Source organism: Rhincodon typus, chromosome 1, assembly GCF_021869965.1.
Source record: "Rhincodon typus isolate 14 chromosome 1, sRhiTyp1.1, whole genome shotgun sequence".
Lineage (NCBI taxonomy): Eukaryota > Metazoa > Chordata > Chondrichthyes > Orectolobiformes > Rhincodontidae > Rhincodon > Rhincodon typus.
The window spans coordinates 153,850,762-153,874,113 of NC_063332.1; the positions used below are offsets into that span (position 1 = coordinate 153,850,762).

The 23,352-nt window shown below is 40.8% G+C and overlaps 1 protein-coding gene and 1 long non-coding RNA gene across 6 annotated transcripts in view; one reads left to right on the top strand and one right to left on the bottom strand.

The window, feature by feature from the left end:
• Positions 1-8,545: 8,545 nt before the first annotated feature.
• Positions 8,546-10,565, bottom strand: LOC125482892. The gene is made up of 2 exons (XR_007261885.1): positions 10,176-10,565; positions 8,546-9,179 (listed from the first exon to the last, which is right to left on the bottom strand). It is a non-coding gene; the product is annotated as an uncharacterized LOC125482892 (long non-coding RNA).
• elf2a (E74-like factor 2a (ets domain transcription factor)) overlaps positions 10,453-23,352 on the top strand; it is a 124,359-nt gene continuing 111,459 nt past the window's right edge. The window contains exons 1-3 of one of the 5 annotated variants that reach the window (XM_048595437.1): positions 10,711-11,839; positions 12,940-13,007; positions 15,864-15,918. The gene's annotated coding sequence lies outside the window, so the exon portion shown is untranslated. Of the gene's footprint in view, positions 11,840-12,939; positions 13,008-15,863; positions 15,919-23,352 lie in introns of all 5 variants that reach the window. The other 4 variants (XM_048595456.1, XM_048595434.1, XM_048595462.1 and 1 more) reach the window with 4 other exon arrangements.

A 23,352-nucleotide genomic window follows, 5' to 3' on the forward strand; every position in this document is an offset into this window, starting at 1 on the left:
GTCCATGTCGACCAGATATCCTAAATTAATCTAGTCCCATTTGCCAGCATTTGCCCCGTGTACCTCTAAACCCTTTCCCTTACATACCCATGCAGATGCCTTTTAAATGTTGTAATTTTACCAGCCTCCACCACTTCCTCTGGCAGCTCATTCCATTCAATTAGATCATGGCTAATTTGATAATCCTCTGCTCTACTTTACTGCTTTTTCACTATAAATCTCGACTCCCCTACTTGTTACAATTCAATCACTCTCAGCTTTGAACATACATAACTATCCAGTCCTGATAGCCTCTGTGGTAAAGAATTCCATAGACTAATTATTTTCCAAGGGAAAAATTCCTCCTTATCTCTGTCTTAAAAGGGTTAGCCCTTAACTCTGAGCTTATTGCCTCATTAGAGAGATGCAGGGGGAGGCTGTTTAACAGTCAAGCAACATCCAGTTGAGATGAAATGTCTTTTTGCTTTCCAGTAGTGGGAAAGCAGGATGGAATCATGTAAGTTATCATCCAAGTTGAGGAGGCAAGGCAAACGAAATAAAAACAAATTGCTGGAAAAATTCAGCAGGTCTGAGAAGGCTCACTGGACCCAAAACCTTAACCATTTTCTTCCACAGGTGCTGCCAAACCTGCTTAGCTTTTCCAGCAATTTCGGTTTTTGTTTCTAATTTCCAGCACTGACAGTTCTTTCAGCTTCTTTGTTGAAGGCAAATGAAATGTTGGCCTTTATTTCAAAGGAAATTGAGTATAAAAGTAAGGAGGTTTTGCTAATACTACACAAGGCGCTGGTCAGACCATAGCTGAAATACTTTGAACAGTTTTACTTGCCTTATCTAAGAAAAGATATACTAGCATTGGAGGCAATCTAGAGATTGTTCACTAGTTATAGATGGACTGCTTTTTGAGGAGAGATTGAGTGGTGGGCCTGTACTCATTGGAATTTAGAAGACTGAAAGATGACCTTATTTGAAACAAAGAAGATTCTCAAGGGACTTGACAGGGTAGACAAGAAGAGGTTGTTTCCCCTTATGGGAGAGTCTAAAAGCAGAGGGCACAATCTCAGATTAAAGAGTTGCCTAGTTAGGAGAGAGATGAGGAGGAATCCCATCCATCAGAAGATAATGAATCTGCCGAATTCTTTCCCACAGAGGACTGTTGTGGGTGGGTCAGTAAGTAAATTCTTCAAGGCCAAGATAGACAGATTTTTAACCAGTAAGGGAAACAAGGGTTACAGGGAAAGACAGGAAAGTGGAGTTGAGGATCATCAGATCAGCTATGGTCTCATTGAATGGCAGATGAGACTTAATGCCCTCTATTGCTATTATGCAATAAATTGCCTCTAATTAAATTTTAGTGGCACAAGACAAGAACTTTCAAAATTGGAGTAGACTATTTGTAGGTAAAGGGACAACTGACTATTGGGAGGCTTTCAAAAGTGTGCTAATGGGAGTACAGAAGCATTATGTTCCTCTTAGAGTGAACGGTAAGGCTGGTAAGATTAGGGAGCAATGGATGAATAATGATATTGAGGCCCTAGTCAAGAATAAGAAATAATCATATATTAGACATAGACAACTAGGATCAAATGAATGTCTTGAAGAGTATAGAGTGTAGGGGCATTCTTGGAGGGAAATCAGGAAGGCAAGGGAGATATGAGATCGCCTTGGCAGATAAGGTTAAGGATAATCCAAAGAGATTCTACAAGTACATTAAGGAGCAACTAAAGAGAGAGTAGGACCCCTTAAAGATCAACAAGATTGTCTTTGTGTTAAACCTCAGGAGATGGGAGAGATATTAAATGATTATTTTCATGTAAGTTTTGATTGTGGAAACAGAAATGGAGGCTAGAGAACATAGGGATAGGGAAATAAATTGATGTTTTGAAAACAGTTCACATTACAGAGAGGAAGTGCTGGTGATCTTAGAAAACATAAAGGTAGATAAATCGCTGGGACCTGATCAAGTGAGGGTAGGAGCAGAAGGATAGAGCAGATGAATGTGTGGCTGAGGAGCTGGTGCAGGGGAAAAAGATTCACATTTTTGGATCATTGGAATGTCTTCTGGGGTGAAAGTGTCAGTATAAGGAGGACAGATTGCACCTGAATTGGAAGGCAGTAATATATTGGCGAGGAGATTTGCTAGAGCTGATTGGCAGGATTTAAATTAGTATGGTGGGGGGTGGGACCCAGGGAGATAGTGAGAAAATAGATCAATCTGAGACTGATTGAGTTGGGAAAAGGAGAAAGTCAAACAGACGGGGCAGGCAGGGACAAAGTACAGAATCAGGGACGACTGATTAATTAAACTGCATTTATTTCAATGCAAGAGACCTAACAAGTAAGGCAGATGAACTAAGGGCATGGCTAGTACCATGGGACTGGGACATCATAGCTATTACAGAAACATGGCTCAGGGATGGACAGGACTGGCAGCTTAATGTTCCAGGGTATAGATGCTGTAGGAAGGATTGAAAGGGAGGCAATAGAGGAGGGGGTGTGGCATTTTTGATTAGGGATAAGATTACAGCTATATTTAGGTAAGACATTGCTGGGAATGAGTCCAGGGAAATTATTTGGGTGGAACTGAGAAATAAGAAAGGGATGATCACCAGTAGTCAGCAGGAAATTGAGAAACAAATTTGCAAGGAGTTCTCTGTAAGAATAATAGAGTGGTTATGATAGGGGATTTTAACTTTCCAGACATAAACTGGGACTGCCATAATGTTAAGGACTTGGATGGAGAAGAATTAGTTAAGTGCTTACAAGAAAATTTTCTGATTCAGTATGTGGATGTACCTATTAGAGAAAGTGCAAAACTTGATGTACTGTTGGGAAATAAGGCAGGGCAGGTGACTGGGGTGTTAGTGGGGGAGCACTTTGGGGCCAGTAACCACGATTCTATTAGTTTTAAAATGGTGATGGAAAAAGATAGACCGGATCTAAAAGTTAAAGTTCTAAATTGGAGGAAGGCCCATGTTGATGGTGTTAGGCAAGAAATTTCAAAAGTCGAATGGGAGCACATGTTCGCATGTAAAGGGACGGCTGGAAAATGGGAAGCCTTCAAACATGAGATTGTGAAAGTCCAGAGACAGCATGTTCCTGTTGGGGTGAAGGGCAAGACTGGTAGGCGTAGGGAATGATGGATGACTAGAGAAATTGAGGTTTTGGTCAAGAATAGGAAGGAAGCATATGTCACATATAGACAGCAGAGATCATGTGAATCCCTAGAAGAGTATAAAGGCGGTAGAGTTGTATAGTTAAGAGGGAAATCAGGATGGAAAAAAGGGGACATGAGATAGCTTTGACAAATAGGGTTAAGGAGAACCCAAACGGATTCTACAAATACATTAAGGACTAAAGGGTAACATGGGAGAGAATTGGCCCCTTAAAAACCAGCAAGGCCGCCTACGTGTGGAACCGCAGGAGGCGGGGGAGATACTACACAAATATTTTGCATCAATGTTTACTGTAGAGAAGGATATGGAGATAGAGAATGTGGGGAAATAAATAGCAACATCTTGAAAAATGTCCATATTACAGAGGTGGTGGTGCTGGACATCTTAAAATGCATAAAGGTGGATAAATCCCTGGGACCTGATCAGGTGTACCCTAGAACTCTGTGAGAAGCTAGGGAAGTGATTGCTGGGCCTCTTGCTGAGATATTTGTATCATTGATAGCGACAGGTGAAGTGCCAGAAGGCTGGAGGTTGGTTAACATGGTACCACTATGTAAGAAAGATGGTAAGAAAAGGCCACGGACTATGGACCAGTCTGCCTGACATCACTGCTGGGCAAGTTGTTGGAGAGAATCCTGAGGGACAGGATTTATATATATTTGGAAAGACATGGACTGATTACAGATGGTCAGCATGGCTTTGTGCGTGGGAAATCGTGTCTCACAAACTTGATTATGGTTATTTGAAGAAGTAACGATGAAGATTATTGAGTGCAGAGCAGTGAACATGATCTGTATGGACATTCAACAAGGTTCCTCATGGTAGACCGGTAGCAAGGTTAGATTACACAGAATAGAGTGAGAACTAGCCATTTGGATACTGAACTGGCTCGAAGGTAGAAGACAGAGGATGATAGTGGAGGGTTGCTTTTCAGACCGGAGGCCTATTACCAGTGGTGTGCCACAAGGATCAGTACTAGGTCCACTGATTTTTGTCATTTATATAAATGATTTGGATGTGAACGTAGGAGATATGGTCAGTGAGTTTGTAGATGACACCAAAAAGTGGAGGTGTAGTGAATAGTGAAGAAGATTACCTCAGAGTACAACAGGATCTTGATCAGATGGGCCAATGGGAGTGACAGATGGAGTTCAATTTAGATAAATATGAGTTGTAACATTTTGGAAAGGCAAATCACGGCTGGACTTATATACTTAATGGTAAGGTCCTGGGGAGTGTTGCTGATCAAAGAGACTTTGGAGTGCAGGTTCATAGTTCCTTGAAAGTGGAGTTGCAGGTAATTAAGGCAGTGAAGAAGGCACTTGGTATGCTTGCCTTTATTGGTCAGTGCACTGAGTATAGGAGTTGAGAGGTTATGTTAAGGCTGTACAGGAAACTGGTTAGGCCACTATTGGAATACTGTATGCAATTCTGGTCTCCCTGCTATAGGAAGGATGTTTTGAAACTTGAAAGGATTCAGAAAAGATTCACAAGGATGTTGTCAGGGTTGGAGGGTTTGAGCTATGGGGAGAGGCTGAATAGACTGGGGCTATTTTCCCTGGAGCGTCGGAGGCTGAGGGGTGACCTTATGGAGTTTTATAAAATCATGAGGAGCATGGATAGGATAAATAGCCAAGGTCTTTTCCTCAGGGTTTAAGGTGAGAGGGAAAAGATTTAAAAGGGACCTAAGGGGCAACTTTTTCTCACAGTGGGTGGTGCGTGTATAGAACGAGTTGCCAAAGGAAGTGGTACAATTACAGCATTTAAAAGGCATCTGGATTGGTATATGAATAGGAAGGGTTTAGAGGGATATGGACCAAATGCTGGCAAATGGGGCTAGATTTATTTAGGATGTCTGGTCGCATGGTCAAGTTGGACCAAAGGGTCTGTTTCTATGCTGTATATCTCTATGACTAAGTATATCCCAGGACATTGTGGGAAGTTAGGGAGGAAATTGTAGGGCCCCCCAGCAGAAAAATTTGTATTATCTATAACCACCGGCAAGGTTCCAGAAGACTGGAGGTGGGTGGCTAATGTTGTACCTTTATTTAAGAAAAGTGATAAAGGAGAAGCCTAGAAACTATAAACTATAAACTGGAGGTGATTCTGACAGGTAGGATTTACATGAATTCAGAGAGGCAAGGAATGGTTAGGGATAGTCAGAATGGTTTTGAGGAGGAAATAGTGTCTCATAAACTTGATTAAGCTTTTTGAGGAAATAACCAAAAAGATTGAGGGCAGAGCGATAGATTTTAGTAAAGCCTTTGACTAATTAGTAAAGTTAGATCACATGGGATCCAGGGTAAGCTTGCCAATTCAGTACAAAATTTGCCTTATGGTAGGAGACAGAGGGTGGTGGTGGAGGGTTGTTTTTCGGACTGGAGGTCTGTGACCAGCAGTATCCCACAGAGATCGATACTGGGTCCGCTTTTGTCTGTCATTTATAGAAATGATGAGAATGCTCACAACACAAGAGACTTAGGTTCAATTCCCCCACCCTCGGGCAACTGTCTGTGTGTAGTTTGCACATTCTCCCTGTGTATGTGTGGGTTTCTGCCAGGTAGTCTGGTTTCCTCCCACAGTCCTTGGATGTGCAGGCTAGGTGGATTTGCCATGCTAAATTGCTCATATTGTTCGGGGATGTGCTGGTTAGGTGCGTTAGCCATAGGAAATGTAGAGTTACAGGGAACGGGTAGGGAGATGAGTCTGGGTGGTTTGCTTTTCGGAGAGTCAGCGTGGACTTGTTGGGCCAAATGACCTGTGTCCACACTGTAGGGATTCTGTGATTTTGTAGTAGGCATAGTTATTAAATTTGTGGATGATGCCAAAATTGGTGTAGTGGACAGTGAAGAAGGCTGAGCTTACCAAGAGATCTCGATCAATTGGGTCAATGGGATGAGGAGCACAGATGGAGTTTAGTTTGGAGAAATGCGAGGTATTGCATTTTGGTAAATACAATTAACGATAAGGCCCTGGGTAATGTTGGAAAACAGAGACCCCCGGGAGTCAGGTATAAAATTCTTTAAAATTTGCATCACAGGTAGACAGGGTGATTTAAGAAGGTGTTTAGCATGCTTGCCTTCATTGCTCAGTCCTTTGAATATAGGAGTTTGTACATAATGTGGAGGTTGTACAGGACATTAGCGAGGCCTCTTCTGGAGTACTGTGTGCAGTTCTGACTTCCCAGTTGTAAGAAAGATATTATTAAACTGGAGAGGGTTCAGAAAAGATTTACAAGGATGGTGCTGGGACTGGAGGGTTTGAGTTACAAAATTGGCTGGGACTTTTTTTCACTGGAGCGTAGGAGGTGGAGGGGTGATTTTATAGAGGTTTATAAAATCATGAGGGGCATGGTTAAGGTGAATAGTAAAAAGTCTTTTCCCTAGTGGGGGAGTTCAAAACGAGGGGTCATATTTTTAAGGTGAGAGGAGAAAGATTTGGAAAGGACATGAGGGACAGCATTTTTTTTTTAAAAACACAGACTGGAATGAACTGCTAGAGGAAGTGGTAGAGGCAGGTAACAGTTACAACATTGTAATGATGTTTGGATAAGTTCATGAATGGGAAAGGTTTGGAGGTATTGAGCCAAACGCAGGCATGTGGAACTAGTTTAGTTTGGGAACATGGTCAGCGTGGACTAGTTGGACCCAAGAGTCTGTTTCCATGCTCTATGACTGTACAAGTGCTTCTTCTTGTTAAGACTCACTAGTGGTTTATCCATCTCCACTGACAATTAGACAGGACAGTAGACTCGACAAGGAATGGAGGACCAAATCCCAACCCAAATTGCCAGTGGTTGGTAAAACAGCACTCAGTAGTGACGGTAAATTTTGTTAAGGTTTTCTTTGTGAAAATATGGTGCAAACTGCAGTTAACAGTTTTTGTGGTGCGTTCACTGAAGTTATGGCAAAAATGTGAATGTATCCTCTTGGAATTTTACCCTTGGCATCTTTAACAAAGAAAAGAGCCTGAAGCACAGAGTTTACAGAGGTGGCTGAATTTGTTTGTAGTTATGAATGAGGAAGCATTCAACAGCAGAAACTGACTAATCAGTTCAGTTCAGTTCATTCTTTTCTTTCCAAATATACCAACACAGAACAGTTATGTAGCAGAAACCATTCACACCAATTTGATTTTCCAACTCCAGAGAATACATTTCAATAACTGTTTTGAACATAACTGATGTCATTACCAGACAAGTCAGATTCCAGTCAGGAACCTGGCTTGACGGGTCATATTTTTATTTGTTTTGATTTTAATGTAATCATCTCTCACTGAAACATAAACTTGCAATGCTGCAGTTTTGCTTTACCTATAAAATGGGAACAAAGATAAAACAGAGTCAATAATGTGGAGCTGGAGGAACAGAGAGGGTCAGGCAGCATTAGAGGAGCAGTAAAGTTGACGTTTCGGGTTTACACCCTTCATCAGGACTGATGAAAGGTGTAAAACTGAAACATCAACTTTCCTGCTCCTCTGATGCTACTTGACCTGCTGTGTTCCTCCAGCTCCACATTGTATTGGCTCTGACTGCAGCATCTGCAGTTCTTGCTATCTCCAAAGATAGAGTAATCCAAACCACCTCCTTATAACACAACTTCAAAGATTTTAAACAAAAGCATAATCTCATTAATTCCAAAACACTTTTTTGTAAAAAAAAAACCAAATATTTCTTGTATAGTACCAAACACACACCACAGGAATTGTTCCCAAAACACTATTCATGTACGTTTCACACCAGAGCCCTTGTGTCTGACACCTCAGTAAATTTAAAATCATCTTCGACTTCAGATTTTAGATTAAAATTATGATTGTTTCTTCCTGGAGCCACAATATAGCTCAGCTTCATTGTACTCAATTTATGTATTTATATCCAAACACTTCAACTCTTCGCTATGTGTATTATGCCATTCTCAGAAGCACTGCTCTCTACAGTCATTCTGTTCCAAGGACTTCACAGGACTGCTCCATTCAAAGTAAAAAGTAAAACAAAACATTTCTCGCGGATCAGTGTTTTCCTTAAGCTTAATAAAAACAAATCCCAGAACACTTGAACAAACCTTTCAGGCCCCACTATTTACCATGCTGGGTCACAAAGCAATCTAAATAAACAAAAGTCTGGTAAAAATGCATATCTATTAACTTTACAGCCAGACTTCAAAACATGATTTTAAAAGAAATCGCCAAGGTTACAGAAATACTTACAAGTTAGCTATTAACTTCAGACACAAAAAGAAAATCAACTATTTACAAACTCAAAAATCAGAAACCCATATAACATTAAAATAAATTACATGGACTATAAATCCCACAGTTAGCATCATAGTAATATTCATAGCACAATAAAAATTAAGGTAAATTAACAATTCAGATTCAATGCTATTTTTTGGTTTTATTTTCAGTTTCATGTACAATGTTGGTCTTTGGAAATATTTTTTACAAAGACCTTCTCCGATGACAGACACCCGGGGCAGGCGCACGGTCCTAAAGGTGGAAGGGTTTTCTGCTTCAGTGGGGAGGACAGGCCACATTTTCTCTTGAAATTATGTTTTTTCAGCTTATTACATGTGTGTGCATGGGTTGAACTCCACATTTTGTGGGCAGGGAATTCTGAAACCCACCAGGACAATACAGGCTCCAAAATCCAGGCTCCATATCTAAAAAGGCACCCGGACATAACTTCACTTTCTGCAATGCAAGTGTATCACTCAACCTCTATTCATCAGCCCCAGCCAATCCTGGAGATCTCAGAGACCAGGCATAAAGTGACACCATGACTCAGTGATGCCTTCATAAAGATTTCCAGGAAACACAGGAATTTACTTTCCAAATGGATGACAATAAAAAGACCAACCCAAATAACATGGGCAGCCTGGAATGGTATGGCTGCAGAAGTCAGAGCCTATGAGTGGCTCAAGAAGACCTGGTTTCAGTGCTGAAGGAGGATGTATGCTCTGAGGTGTTCTGCCAGGGTATGCACCACTGTTTACTCAATGCTTCATGCTCCTATGAGAGAGAGACAGAGAGAGAGTTAACATTGTAAGGTTGCCACCGTGGAGAAATGCCCTACAGGAAGTCGAGTACCAGACATCTCCATCAGATGCCTCACATGCAACGGTGTCTCTCATTTTGTTGCAACTACCAACATAGCACCATTGACACTGCAGTAGCACTGCTGTCACATATGTGCCAAGGCTGAAACTTTAAACATAACAGAAGCTCCAACACTAAACTGGAGGCAATGGCCTAGTGGTATTATCGCTGACCTGTTAACCCAGAGACCCAGATAATATTCTGAGGACCCGGGTTTGAATATTGCCACGGCAGATGGTGGAATAGGAATTCAATAAATATCTGGAATTAAGAGTCTCATGGTAACCATGAATCCATTGCTGATTGTTGGAAAAACCCATCTGGTTCACTAATATCCTTTAGGGAAGGAAACTGCCACCCTTACGTCGTCTAGCCTACAAATAACTCCAGACCCACAGCAATTTGTTTGACTATAAACTCAAAACATCCCTCAGCATGTAGTCCTAGATGTTGGAATGTGCCAGTCTGCAACTCCTTGGTCTGGAAGACCAGTAAGTTTCGGGCAGACTAAAGACGGTCTTTCACCTGAGTTGATGTTTCTCCAAGCGCAGTTAATGTTGGACTGGGGTGGACAAAGTCAGAAATTGCACCACACCAGGCTATATTGCAACAGGTTTACTTGAAATCACAAGCTTTTGGAGGAGTGTTCCTTTGTCAGGTGAAGTCAAGAAAGTGAAGTGACCAAGGAGCGGTGCTTAGAAAGCTTGTGATTTCAGATAAACCTGTTGGACTGAAACCTGGTATAGTGCGATTTCTAACGATGTTTATCTCGGTTTTTTAAATCATAAAAATATATATTTGTATATACAGAGTCAAAAAAGCAGTTCGATTCTCTGCAATAGCATACCAATGTTTATCTCGGTGTACATCCCGTTTGGAGCCATCGGATTTCATTGAAATCTCACTTACCGTCCTGCATGGAGTAGAGGATGAATCATGCGCATTTAATAAAGCGGTACCATTACTGACCACTGCAAGCTCTGCAAATCATACGGACAGGGGATATCTGCATAAACGGGAACGTACTTTATCGTCCTCACAGTGAAGGGCGCCACATTGACATTACATTTTCCCACCCCCTGTCAACCTAATAAAAGCAATCCAAGCACTAATAGCTGCCCAGTGAGAGGCGGGATTTCCTGCTGTCAAATTACGCTGATCAAATACAACAGAAAAAAAGCAACCCAGCCCCAGCAGAGCTGTACTGTACAAACAGCCGCTCGATAGGATTGTGTGAGCTTTGGGTTCGCGGACAGACTTTGGCAGAGAGTGTGTGGGTCGGAAGGTTTTTGCTTTATTCTGAGGGGCAGATCTTAAATTTCCATTTCCCGATCTTAATCAAACGATTAGGAAAAGTGTTAAAACTCCAGAACAGAACCCGGGAACAGCGAAGGTTCTTATTTTAGAACGCGGCACTGGCCGGCGATCCGTTCTATTTTCGAACGTTGGGGACCGAAGGTTCTAATTTGGAACGTGAAGCCGGGCATACGCGTTCTATTTTCGAATGCTGGGTCGTCAAGGGTCTTTCAGGAGCAACATGAAGGACGAGGTTACTCCTGGGGATTTTGTTAAATTGTCGCCTGCTCTCGATTTTACTTTCATATTGCAGGCTGGGATGGTTACCGCCCATGTTCCAATGACCAAAAAATAAATTATTCTCCCTGCTTCACGACAGCGAAACCTCAGCACTTTCCCCTTTCGCCTGAGTGCTTTTATTTCGGGGGGGCGGGGGGTGAGAAAAATCTAACAAAATAAGTCTAAAGGTTTTCTCTCTCTCGCGTGACAACCGCCCGTCATACTCCTTTTCCTGTCTTGTCGATTTAAAAATACACACGAAAGGAAATAAAAGGATATAAACAAACTCTGGTATGGAAGCGATAATTGCGCTGCACTGTTAATCAAGGACAGAGAGGGAAAAAATGCAGGATTTAACTAACTAAACAGTTCAATTGGAATTGTGAGATAACAAGGTGTAGAGCTGGATGAACACAGCAGGCCAAGCAGCATCAGAAACAATTGGAATTGTATTGTTTCTTAAAAAAAGTTATTGTGACCTTGTTCAAAATATTTAAAAAATTGCAAAACTCAGCCCCTTTTCGAATTAATACTGCACCCGCGAGGAAAGCATAGATGACGTTTGTTGCAAGTTGAAAATATGGTTGGTGGGTGATGTAAACCAGCTGATTTTTTTTTCCTCCTTCTTCTTCATCATCTCGCAGCCAGTGGGATAATTTCTGGGAAAGGGATTGTTTTTTGGTTGGCTTGACGTTGTGTTGCTGTGTAAGAATTTGGGAGGCTGGGGAGATGTGACCTGGATTTAGCCTATCAAGCCCTTGGAAGAGGGGGAGGCAGGCTAGTAGAGTGGAGTGTGCTTCGTTTCTCTGTAAACTGAAACCTCAGGCTTGTGTGGGGAACTGCAGGAGGACGGTAACCACCGGGGGCTGTCTACAGTCAAACATTCACACGGCATACACAGCCCGATATCCTGGAGACACTGCAAAACAACACAACAACACAGAGCTTCACTCCGCACCCAGTTGGATTTGGATCAGATTTGAAAGCCCTGGAGAGAGGTAAGAAAGCAGCTTTTTAGCTCGTTTCACTTGTACAGCCTGCACAGCTTAGAGGAATTGGCTGGACATGATCAGCCGGTCTGTAACTTGTTTCACCTCCAAAGTTAAGTCCATATTTCAGGGTCTATTGTATATAATTTTGGGTATTGTTTTCTCTGTGCTTGGCAAATGCACGGCGCCTGCTTTCGGTTGAGTTCGATCCTAGTATTTGTTGAGTTTTTTTTCTGCATTGGGCTCTTGAATTTCGGTTTTATTTATGACTAGGGCCTAGGGGGAACCATGTTCTTCCCATCACCACCGTCCCCCCCCCCCCCACGCGGCCCACAACGTGGTGAAAAATGAAAGTAGCCTTTTCTCCTTTTTTTATTATATTCTAAATGTGTGTAATTTCTTTTACAAAATGTCATGTTGTTTAACGCAAAATAAGTAGGCTTTAAAGTTAGGATTCATACAACAAAGGTTTTAAAAAAGGAAATGAAAGCTCCTTTGAAACTTGTGGGTTGATGTGGGGGTAGAGACGTCTGGGTCTCTGGTTTGGCCTATGAAATTATCGGGGGATCGAATGATTTAAACTGTACTGAACTGTACTGTAGTTTTTGTTGTTAAGAGTCGGTTTGTTCACATCATTTACTTTTAATTTGAAGTTGCAGTTTTCTTTTAGGCACCAGTAACACTTGTGCAACTGTATACAGTTGCATACCAGAACTAGATTGGGCAATTGATTGTGGTAATACTTTTAACTATAAATGGCTGAACAGCCCAAAATGAGAATTATCTTTACCAGTTGTCTCTTGAAAGATATGTACATCAGATATTTTAACATAATTTAATTGAAGAGTTAAAATTAGGTATGGAAGGTTTTTGCTTCTCTGTTTATTTTAATGAATAGAATTTTTTACTTTTGGAGAATTTGACTGCTTTGTTCCAATTCATTGGGGATAGACTTTAACCATTGTGGGATAATCTTAGGGAATGTTCTTTTCTGAATGATCATTGTGTGATATGGATCTTCTTGTATGCTTTCCTTACACTAATACTGAAGAGTGGTTGTACTGTGTCACTGAGCCTCTAGGATTGAAAAATTGTACATGCTTTTTCAGTGTCCACGGGATTGTCACATGATCAACAGACAACCTGAAGCTGTTTCAGAAAATATTTAGTGGCAGAGGTATGTATGAAAATTAATAAGTAGGTGTCTTTAAAACATTTTAAAGGCACATAGTTATGAAATACACTTGCCTTTTAATTCCGCTAAGCATAGAAGGTCAGTTGCAGTTTGTCTGAAAAGGCCTTGTCGAAGGGGGAAAGATCAGACTGAGCTTTCTTTCACCCTCCCGCCCCTTCCTCCCTGCTGTTTGCCCCTCAGTCATCATGATTGTTGTGTAGCAAGTGTTTCGGTACTTGAACAACAGCACAACACTTAACCTTTAGAGCAGACTTAAAATCCTAATATACTTATTTGGTAACTTCTTAATATATTCAGTGGTACTAAAAGGAGAAAAGAGAGTTGCATTTAAATAGCACTTGATTGCATTTCTTAATGGGCTCAGAGTGCATCACTTACAATTAATTGCTTCTGGAGTGCAGCAGCCATTAAATTCAAGGCACAGCATCAATGCTGTATAATGTAAAATTACATAAACAGTTCCAAGAAGAATGACTGACTAATTTATTACTGGTGGTTGAGGATGGCGTATTGGAAGAACATCAGGAATATTCCCTGCTCTTTGAGTATGACCTTTTGGTATAAAATGAAGGTTGACCGCCCTCTAAGAACTAAAACCTAAACACCCAAAGATGAGCACTTCGCCCTATAATCTGTAAAAGGAGTGCGAAAAGAGGTGTGTAACCTGCCTTTCAGCAACTTCCAGTGGATAAATAAAATAAATCCCTGACACTCACTTTAAAATCAACAAGTAACAATTTATTTATCTAACTTCAACAGTGAACCAAGTAACTAAACTATTAACACACTGAATAAATCCCTTCTAACTACTAACTATTCTTAACTATAAAGCAAGATTTTAATGGTATGCTGTTTCAATAAATACAAGTCCCACTTGTATAAAATATAAACCATGGAATTTAGTCTCCCGAAATTACTGCCAGGTGACCTCTTCCAGAATGTTCTATGCCTTCTCTGACGACTCTTTTGTCAGGAATATTAACTAGTTGTGCCGTGGGCACTTTTGTTATTTAGATATTGCCCTCTCTAAGACATTGAGGAGACTGTGAGAGCCAGCGATTCTCTCTTGAGAGCTGAGGGCTGTTAGCTCTGGTGGATGGCAGTTAGCTCTGGGGCTATGCCCAACTGCACTCTTCTTTTATACCCTTGATGACATATTTGTATTTCTTACAATAGGATTGATCTTGTGTTGTCAAAACCATCAGATTTAAATTTAATTGGTTTTTGGAATCTAAGTGCCTGGTTCAAATTGATTGGCTAAATTCAAAAGCTTGTTATCTTGGTAAAAGCTGCTGCTTGGCCTGCTAACTGTACGGCCTCTCGATACAAATGTTTAAATTCGGATACTCTGTTCTTGTAGACTTTCAAGCTGCTGTTGACAGACATCCATTTTAAATCTCTAAGAATAGAAAAAGCACATTGTCTTTTAAAGGGACCAGACAATGCTTCTGCCCCCCCGCCTCCTCCAGCATTTTACAAACACCAAATTCTAACTTCCCACCTCCCAGTCCACCAGTACAATACCCAACTTCACAACACATTTAATGTTTTTAATCAGACCTGAACCTTTGAATAGCTGGACTAGGTCTTTATTTGATCCATTGTGTGGCACTGATAATTTATCTATTTTGTGTGCCCGATTTCTAAAATGTGGTTTGAACTGACTAGATATCAGAGGTCAGTGTGCTACCAATTCAACCAAACTGTTGTTGTTGGTTTTTAATGCTATTTAAAGTGTTTAGGACCACATTGTCTTGATTTTTAAAATTTCACTTCTGTACATGTTTCTGCTTGTTACTTCAGCTCATTCAGCAATTCATTCATTTAAAATAAATTAGTAATGGTGGTTTGGAAACAGGGATATTTATACATCTTTAGAAAAGATACATATTTGTATTGTTAGGAGTGTATATCCAATGCATTGATCTGAAGTTGGAGTAGGTAATAGACTTAAAAGAAAAATCCACAATTAGTACTTATTCTTTTTTCTTCTATTTCATTTATTCTTAGAATGAAAATATTTATGTATTCCCTGTAGGCTAAACATTGGCATTAAAAGCATTCTAACATTTTTAGATGACGGACTCTGAAATTTTGATGCGCATCCTTCAGTCTGTATATAAGGTGCGAGTTTGTATCCAGTATTTCAAGTTTTTAAGTGTAATTCACTCATGAGTAGGATTGTGCAAGTAGAATATAGAATAATGCAAAGCTGACAATCATAGAATCTGTACAGTGCAGAAGCAGGCCATTAGGCCCATCCCAATCTGCCAAAGAGCGTCCCACCCAGACCCACCCCTTACTCTATCCCTGCATTTCCTACCCTAGACACTACGGGCAATTTACCATGACCAATACACCTAACCTGCACATCTTTGGACTGTGGGAGGAGACTGGAGCACCGTGAGGAAACCCATGCAGACGCAGAGAATGCACAAACTCCACACAAGCAGTCACCCAAGGCTGGAATTGAATCTGGGTTCCTGGCGCTGTGAGGCAGCAATGCTAACCACTGAGCCACCGTGCCGCAGTGATCTAATCTTTTTTCAGTAGCTCCTTCTAATTTGGTTTAAATGTATGTATGATATGAGAACTGGGTTTGTAGACCTGCAGCGAAATAGTGCCCTTTCTTATGCTAAAAGAAACTTGAGGCTCACTGATTTGTGAGATTTAGGCCGGGAAACCTTGATTTATTTTTTGGGTGGGGGACAGAAAAATCTTTGTTCTTAGAAGTGAGGTATTTTACATAAATAAAGTTGGCTACATTATAGTGGATATCCTTTGCAACAACTTTCTGTAATGCTTATGTCAGTGGCTCTTGTTTTCTCCTTTCTGTAGTCTGAGGGCTAGGTCAGATGATGAATGAGAGCCTGTGACACTGGAGTGAAAGCAGGTACGTGGGAATACACAGGTGCAGTGCATTTTTTTTTTGTCGCTGATCTTGGTAGTACTACAGGAAGGTCATCCAATCTAAATTTTTCCCTTGGTAAATTTATTTCTTTTAAAAAGAGCTTTTTGTTGTAATATAATTCTGGGGCAGATGGAAGTTAAACCTGGTGTATCTGGCCTAGAAGTAGGGTCACTACCACTGGCTCACAAGATGCTCTAGGTTTAGATTTCATATTCACATAAAATTGCACAATTCATCATCCAATCATCAAAATACAAGTTTATTTACCATTTTGGGTGATCGCTGCCCTTTTTGGACCATGTCTCATATATCTTAAGTTATTTACAAAGCGAGTTCCTTACACTCGATAAGGAATGTAGATTTTAGAGTGACTTTTCACTCTCTGGCTCATGGTGCCGGCACCAAGTATTCAGTCAGATAAAGAATAAAATGTCAGTCAGATGCAGAGTAAATCTTCTCACCTTCTCCAACAATGTGCATATGTATAATCTCTGCCTTCTGTAGAATGTCTTCTCAGCTAGTGTGACCTTTTTGTTCCCCTCTTCTTGTGGCCTTTGAGTGGGACTGCCAATGCATTGCTTTAAGACTGCCTCCTCGAAATAGGTGATGTTAGTCCGTTCTTGTGTCAAGTAGTTGCCTTATGTCCAACAGAGAGCCAGTCTAATCCTTTGTCTCCTCAGTTTTTGAAGACCTATCCCACACTTACAAAGGACCCTGTTATGAGCCACTCTGTTACTTTCCCTCAAGGTTTGGACACTTGTTATGGACTTTGTGTATGTGAGGTTGAAGTCAATTGTTTCTGTAATTATATTCTCCACAAGCAATATTGTTGCTAAATCTGCTAGAATGGAATATGGACAGTATGAATATCAGCTAGTTGCTATTGGGAGAAAGCTTTGCCATATGATAATAGTTTTCTTTCTCACGTTCCTAGAACCAATCGCGCTAATAACTAAATTACCTTTACTAATACTCATATTGCTAATTTATTGCATGAAAATTATGGCAAACTTATTTAGATTATAAATATGAAGAAAAAAGTCCAACTTTCTTAGTGACCAAACTTTATAATTTAAAAGAATGCAGAAATAAAATGCTATCTGTAGCAGCTTCACATATTGTAGTTGTTCCAGAGTATTCAGTATTCAGTGAAACAATCAAGATCATATTCACTCAACTGGGAATTAAACTTAGGGACGGGTACTCCAGAGTGAAGCCAGTGAAGTAAAGTTACGCTCAGTCTCCGATGCATTTCATAAGTGAGGTCTTGCATCGTTGTAGTTCAATAAAAATTACAGAAGTATTATGCGTTTGAATTTGGGAGGAGACGTAATGTTGTCAAAAGCAGAAAGTGTGCCTTTCTGAAGTGTTAAAAGAGAGGCCCTTGATAGGATTGAGTTTCGTAATCGCAAATTTAAGACCCTTGCGTTCTCGCAATCGTGATTTCAATATTTCACCATACTAATTTTTAACCACAAATACCACTCATCACCACCTTTTCAAGGCCAATGAGGGAAAGGTAACGAACGTTGGCATTGGCCTAAGACTCCTGAAACAATTAAAACATAAAATTGACATTTAATCCATCTGGATTGTGTTGTCTTCTGAGTGGATTGCTTGTCCTGCTTGTGGGTGCTCGCTCTTCATTGCTGTGACATGTTGATGGAGTCAACAAGTTAATGTTCTTGCACACGAGCAGGCCAGAGGCTAGGAATACTATGATGAGTAACTCACCTCCTGACTCCCTAAAACCTGTCCACCATCTGCAAGGCACAGGTCAGGAGTGTGATGGATTACTCTCTGCTTGCCTAGATGTGTGCAGTCCCAACAACACTTGAGAAGCTTGACACCATCCAGGACAAAGCAGCACACCTATTGGTACCACATCCACAAGCGTCCACATCCTCCAAGACCGAGGCTCAGTAGTAGCAGTGTGTACAAGGGCAGCAGATACATGGGAACGCCACTAGGTTCAAGTTCCCCTCCAAGCCACTCACCATCCTGATTTGGAAATATATCACTGTTTCTTCACTGTCACTGGGTTAAAATCCTGGAATTCCCTCCCTAATGGCATTGTGGGTAAACCTGTAGTAGGTGCACTGCAGTGGTTCAAGAAGGCAGCTCACCACCACCTTCTCAAGGGCACCTAGAGCCGGGCGATAAATACTGGCCAGCCAGCGATGCCCACATCACACAAATAAATAAAAAAAGCTAAAACTTCTGCCTTAAATAGAAGTTTGCTATTCTCAAAATATTGTACTGTTTTTTAAAACTTGTTTCCAAAGGTATGACAGAATTCTAATTTACGTTGTTTCTTCTGCTCTTGCACTGACTTATTTTTGAGTAATTTTCTCAAAGCCCAATTTATGCAGTGAATGGAGGTTAAAAAAATTGTACCAAATAAACTCGATTTGAAACTGCAAAGATAAATTGTTAATTTTAACAAAATGCTTCAGTGTTGTTTGGCTCAGAGATTGAATCGAATGTAGTAATTGGATGGTAATTGAAACAAGTCAAAGATGTGATGTTCTGTGGTTGTGTTTTTAAAGATGCTTGCCTCGTTGTAAATACCCAAGTTAGGGTTTTTGCGTACCAAACAAGAACAGATCAAGACCAGAACTGTGGTGTTGTCCATTTCGGTCATTAGATAGATTTTGTGATGTGTATATATTACTGTTCCTCATGAATTGAAATAAGGGGAATGGCTGAATTGCGCTGCAGTCTTCAATTCTATAAGACCAGAAGATTTAGGAATGGAAATAAGCTATTCAGCCCAATAAGTCTGCTCTGCCATTCAATGGGATCATGGCTGATCTGATAGTCCTCCAATCCACTTTCCTACATTTTTCCATAACCCTTGCTGGTAAAATTCTGTCTATCTCAACCTTGAATATACCTAACAACCCAGTCTTGACAGCCTTTTGCAATAAAGAATTCCACAGAGAGGAAATTCTTCCTCATCTCTGTCTTGAATGTATCACCCCTCTATTCTGAGATTATGCTGTCTGATCTTGGACTGTCAGAAGGGGAAAACAACGTTTCTGCATCAATACTGTGAAGCCCCTTAAGAATCTTGTTTCACTTAGTCACCTGTCATTCTTCTAAATTCCGCTGAATATTGGCCCAACCTGTATAGCTTCTCAAGACCATAAGACTGTCCCTCCTTACCTGGGATCAACCGAGTGAACCTTGTCTGGACTGTTTCCAATGCTGGGATATCTTTCTTTAGATAAAGGGTCCCAAAACTGTTTGGTGAAACCTCCCTACTTTTACACTCCATTCCATTTGAAATAAAGGCCAACATTCCACTTGCCTTCCATTATTACCTGCTGAAGTTAGATGCTAGCTTTTTGTGTTTCATGGACAAGCACTCCCAAATTCCTTCTGTTCTGTAGCTTTCAGCTCCTCTATTCTTCTGCCAAAGTGCATAACCTCCCATTTTCCCTACATTTATATTTCCATTGGCCAACTTTTTGCCCACTTGCTTAATCTGTCTGTATTCCTCTGTGGACTCCACATCATCCTCATCGCTTGTCCTCCCACCCGTTTGTATGTGTGATCCGCAAACTTTTCAATGGTACGTTTGCCTTCCTCATCCAAGTCATTAGCATATATTGTAAATAATTGTAGCCTAGCACTGATCCCTGTGGCACTCCACAGTTAAAGGTTGCCATCCTGAAAATGCCCTCCCTTATCCTAACCCTCAATTTTCTATTAGATTGCCAATCCTCTGTCCATGCTAATGTATTTCTAAGGGTGTTATTACACACCTCTGGAGTAGGTGGAACTTGAACCCAGGCCTTCTGCTCAGGGATAGTAACACCGCTACTACAAGAACCCGCTTCTATCCATGCCAATCTACTACTTACAACACCATCTTATTAAGTAGCCTTAATGAGTGGTACCTTATCAAACATGTTCAGAAAATCCAAATATATTAGAACCACTGCTCCCCCTTTATCTGTCCTGCTTGTTACCATCTCAAAGAATTCTAATTAACTTGTTGGGCATGATTTCCCTTGCATGAAACCATGTTGTTTCTGTTTAATTATACGTATTTTGAACTTCTCTGCCCTTGTATCCTTTACAATCGATTCTTAACATTTTCCCAATAACATGCTAAACTAAGTGGCCTTTCATTTCCTGTTTTTCTTTGTCATCTTCCCTTTGTAAATAAATGTATTACAGTGGCAGTTTTCCAATCCTCCGCGAGTTTTCCAGAATTCACAGATTCCTGGAAGATTACTATCAGTGCATGTGTTATCTCTGTAGCTACTTCTTTCAATATCTTAGGATGCATCCCATCAGATCCTTGAGTTGAATAATTGCTCGTACAAACTGGGTCCTTCATTCATTCATAACACAGGGCTGATACTGCGGGAGTAGTAATCAATTAACTCCAAAGAATAACATTAACCTTTTCAGAATGTCACTGGCTTGATGTGTTCAGAGAAACATTCATTCTGCATAATGCTCTATTCTTTTGAAATAAGTATTGCTTTAATGTTGCTTAAATAATGCTCCTTGAATTTTGCAATATGTTTTGTAAGCTCATTAATTTTTCATTTTCAAACGCATTAGAATTCTGCAAAGGCTGACCTTTTCTAATCTGATGCCATGTTAATAGCTTAACCACTGTTGGATGGGAAACTGTGTTGCCCGCTTAGACTACCAAAGGTGAGGGAGAGAGGGAGAAGCTGACCCTTTACCTGTGTATCTTAATTATATTGTTAACATACCATTAACACTCGGTGTTCCCACCCATCCTCTGACAAATGGCAATGTAAAACAGGTCATCAGGCACCTATTATACCACTGTTATCTAAAATATCAGCTGTTCACCACAAATGTGGAAAATTGCACTTGTGGTTCTGGTTGTTAAAAAAAACAGTTGTATACTGTGTGTATGCTTAGTGTAAGTATATGTATTTTATCTATGTGTTTTCGTTGGGAAGGCCAAATGAAGTCTGAATTTTGAGTGCATTGTTTCCTTGGTTACTGAATGGTGGTAGTTTTTTTTTTCAAGTGAAAACATGAAGAACATTGGCTAGTGTGGTGTGCCATTTGAGTGTTTTTTGCCCTTGAGAAGGTGATGGGTGCTGCCTTAAATCACTGCAGGCTGTGATGTGTAGATTCATCTGCAGTGGTGTTTGAAAGGGAGCTCCATAATTTTGACTCGGTGACCACGAAGAAACAGCAATGTAGTTTGAAGTCAGTATGGTAATATTCCAAACTTCTGTTGGCCTTAACTTCGACTACCTAGAAGGACATGGGTTTGGGTGGGTGCTGTGAAAGGAACCTTGGTCAGTTGCTGAAGTATAGTCACACGGAAAAATGACCTTGGCTAGTCCTAGGTTCAAGGCTGTGGTCATAGACATTTGCTGACAATTGCTATTTTCCTGTGGTGATTGGAGCCATCCACACAGCCACAGCACCGGGAGCAGCAAATCAACCCCATAGTGCTCTTAGTTTTGGCACCTTCTGACTGTATGGCTGTTGCCACAGTCAACCCTGCAAGAGCAGGAGCAGGGTTAGCCGATCCAACTTGTTATTGGAACACAAGCCTGAATCTGGCTACTGCTGACGGTGCGCCGTCATCTTCAGGAAGACAACATCAAGGTTCACTAGAATGTGTTCATTACTGGACGTGGGTGCAAAAGCTTATTAAATGCACCTAGTTCACATTTATTTGAACTTGTGTCCCTCTTGTGATCCTGCGATAACCTCCTTTCACTTCACTATCCCTAGTTTAAGATCCTCTATGATTAGTGTCATGAGTATTGAGTTTTTAACAGGGAGTTGCTTTAAAATGCCCAAATGATCAGATTTTCATAAGGAGGAAAACAGACAGGATAACACTGTGTGGAGCTGGAGGAACACAGCAGGCCAGGCAGCATCAGAGGAGCAGGAAAGCTGACGTTTCGGGTTGGGACCCTTCTTCAGAAAAACAAACAGGAGCCCATTTTAAGAGTGAGTGGTAGTTTTAATACCTTTACGTGATGCCTAATAGAAAAAGGGCTGCTGTTGCTTGAAGTGGGGCTGCAGTGGGGAAGCAGGTGGCCTATTCTGTATGACTGACCAAGCAGGTTGCTGGTGAGAGTTCAGATTCGGGTCAAAAGATAAAGCAGAACAGACCAGGCTCTTGAAGCATTAAGGGATGGCCCTGTTGTGGTAATTATATCTGGAGAAACTTGGATTGGACAAAATGATTGCCAAAGGACACTAAGTGTTGTACGAAGACATGGATTTACTGGAGAGCTGGGACTGATTGTTCCTGAAATGCAACCTAACAGGTAGATTTGTACGTACAACAAATAGGGTTTGCGTGACTTATTTTGGTTGTGTTAGATGACGCAGACTCGCCTCTTTCATTAGATTGTACTTGCCTGTTAATGTTGATCTGTGTTGATTTATGTTTGGTTCAGTAAAAGTCTTGAAAACGTGAAATCCTATTCTTTTGATCCTTTCTGTCAATGTCTGAAACGTTCATCTCTTTTTCAGAGTGATGGGTCTCTACAGGATTGTAACAGGGCAGATTTCTTTAGCAGCAATATAGATGCAAAATACTGTGGTGGAACCCGCTCTGGCAGGAAAAGATCTGTCCAGCCTTTTCAAAACAAAATTGTTTGTTTTTAAAAGTCCATGGGTATTTTGTTTTCATGATTGCTGAGAAGTCTTTTTCTTCCCAGCATTTGCTGCAGTTTAGGTTCGTTTATTGTTAGACTTGGTGAACGATGGTAGGTTTGGCCGTCCCCTGGGATTTACCAGTTATTTTAATCATTACTCATTGACACTGATGCATTCTGGAGCCCATTGCTCGCTGAAGCTTTGTCCCTTCAACAACTTTGTAATGCACACTTGGAAGTGTAACAGAATATGGCTTCCACGTCTTTGAGGGATGTGTGGGTCTGTACAGAGGCATCTTTTGGGATGTAATGTTCAGTGCATTTTCAGAAAAACCACCTGTGTTTGCCTCGTGGTATTTTTACTTAGAGGAGCAACATGGCTTGCTAAAAACAGATAAGGAAACATCTTCTGTCAAATGGTTTGGTTGGTTTTGATTTGATTTGATTTATTATTGTCACATGTACTGAGATACAGTGAAAAGTATTGTTTGGTTTGCCAACTAGACAAATCGTACCTTACATAAGTACATCAGGGTAGTAGAACTGAATGCAGAATATGGTGTTACAGCCGTAGAGGAGGTGCAAAGGAAGATCAAATCGAATTTGAGAGTCTGCTCCTATGTCTGATAACAGCGGGGAAGAATCTGTTCTTAAATCTGTTGGTACTATTTTCAAGCTCCTGTATCTTCTGCCTGATGGAAGAGGGTGGAAGAGTGTAACTGGGATGGGAGGGATCTTTGATTATGCTGGCTGCTTTCCCGAGCCAGTGGAAAGTGTAAACTGAATCAAT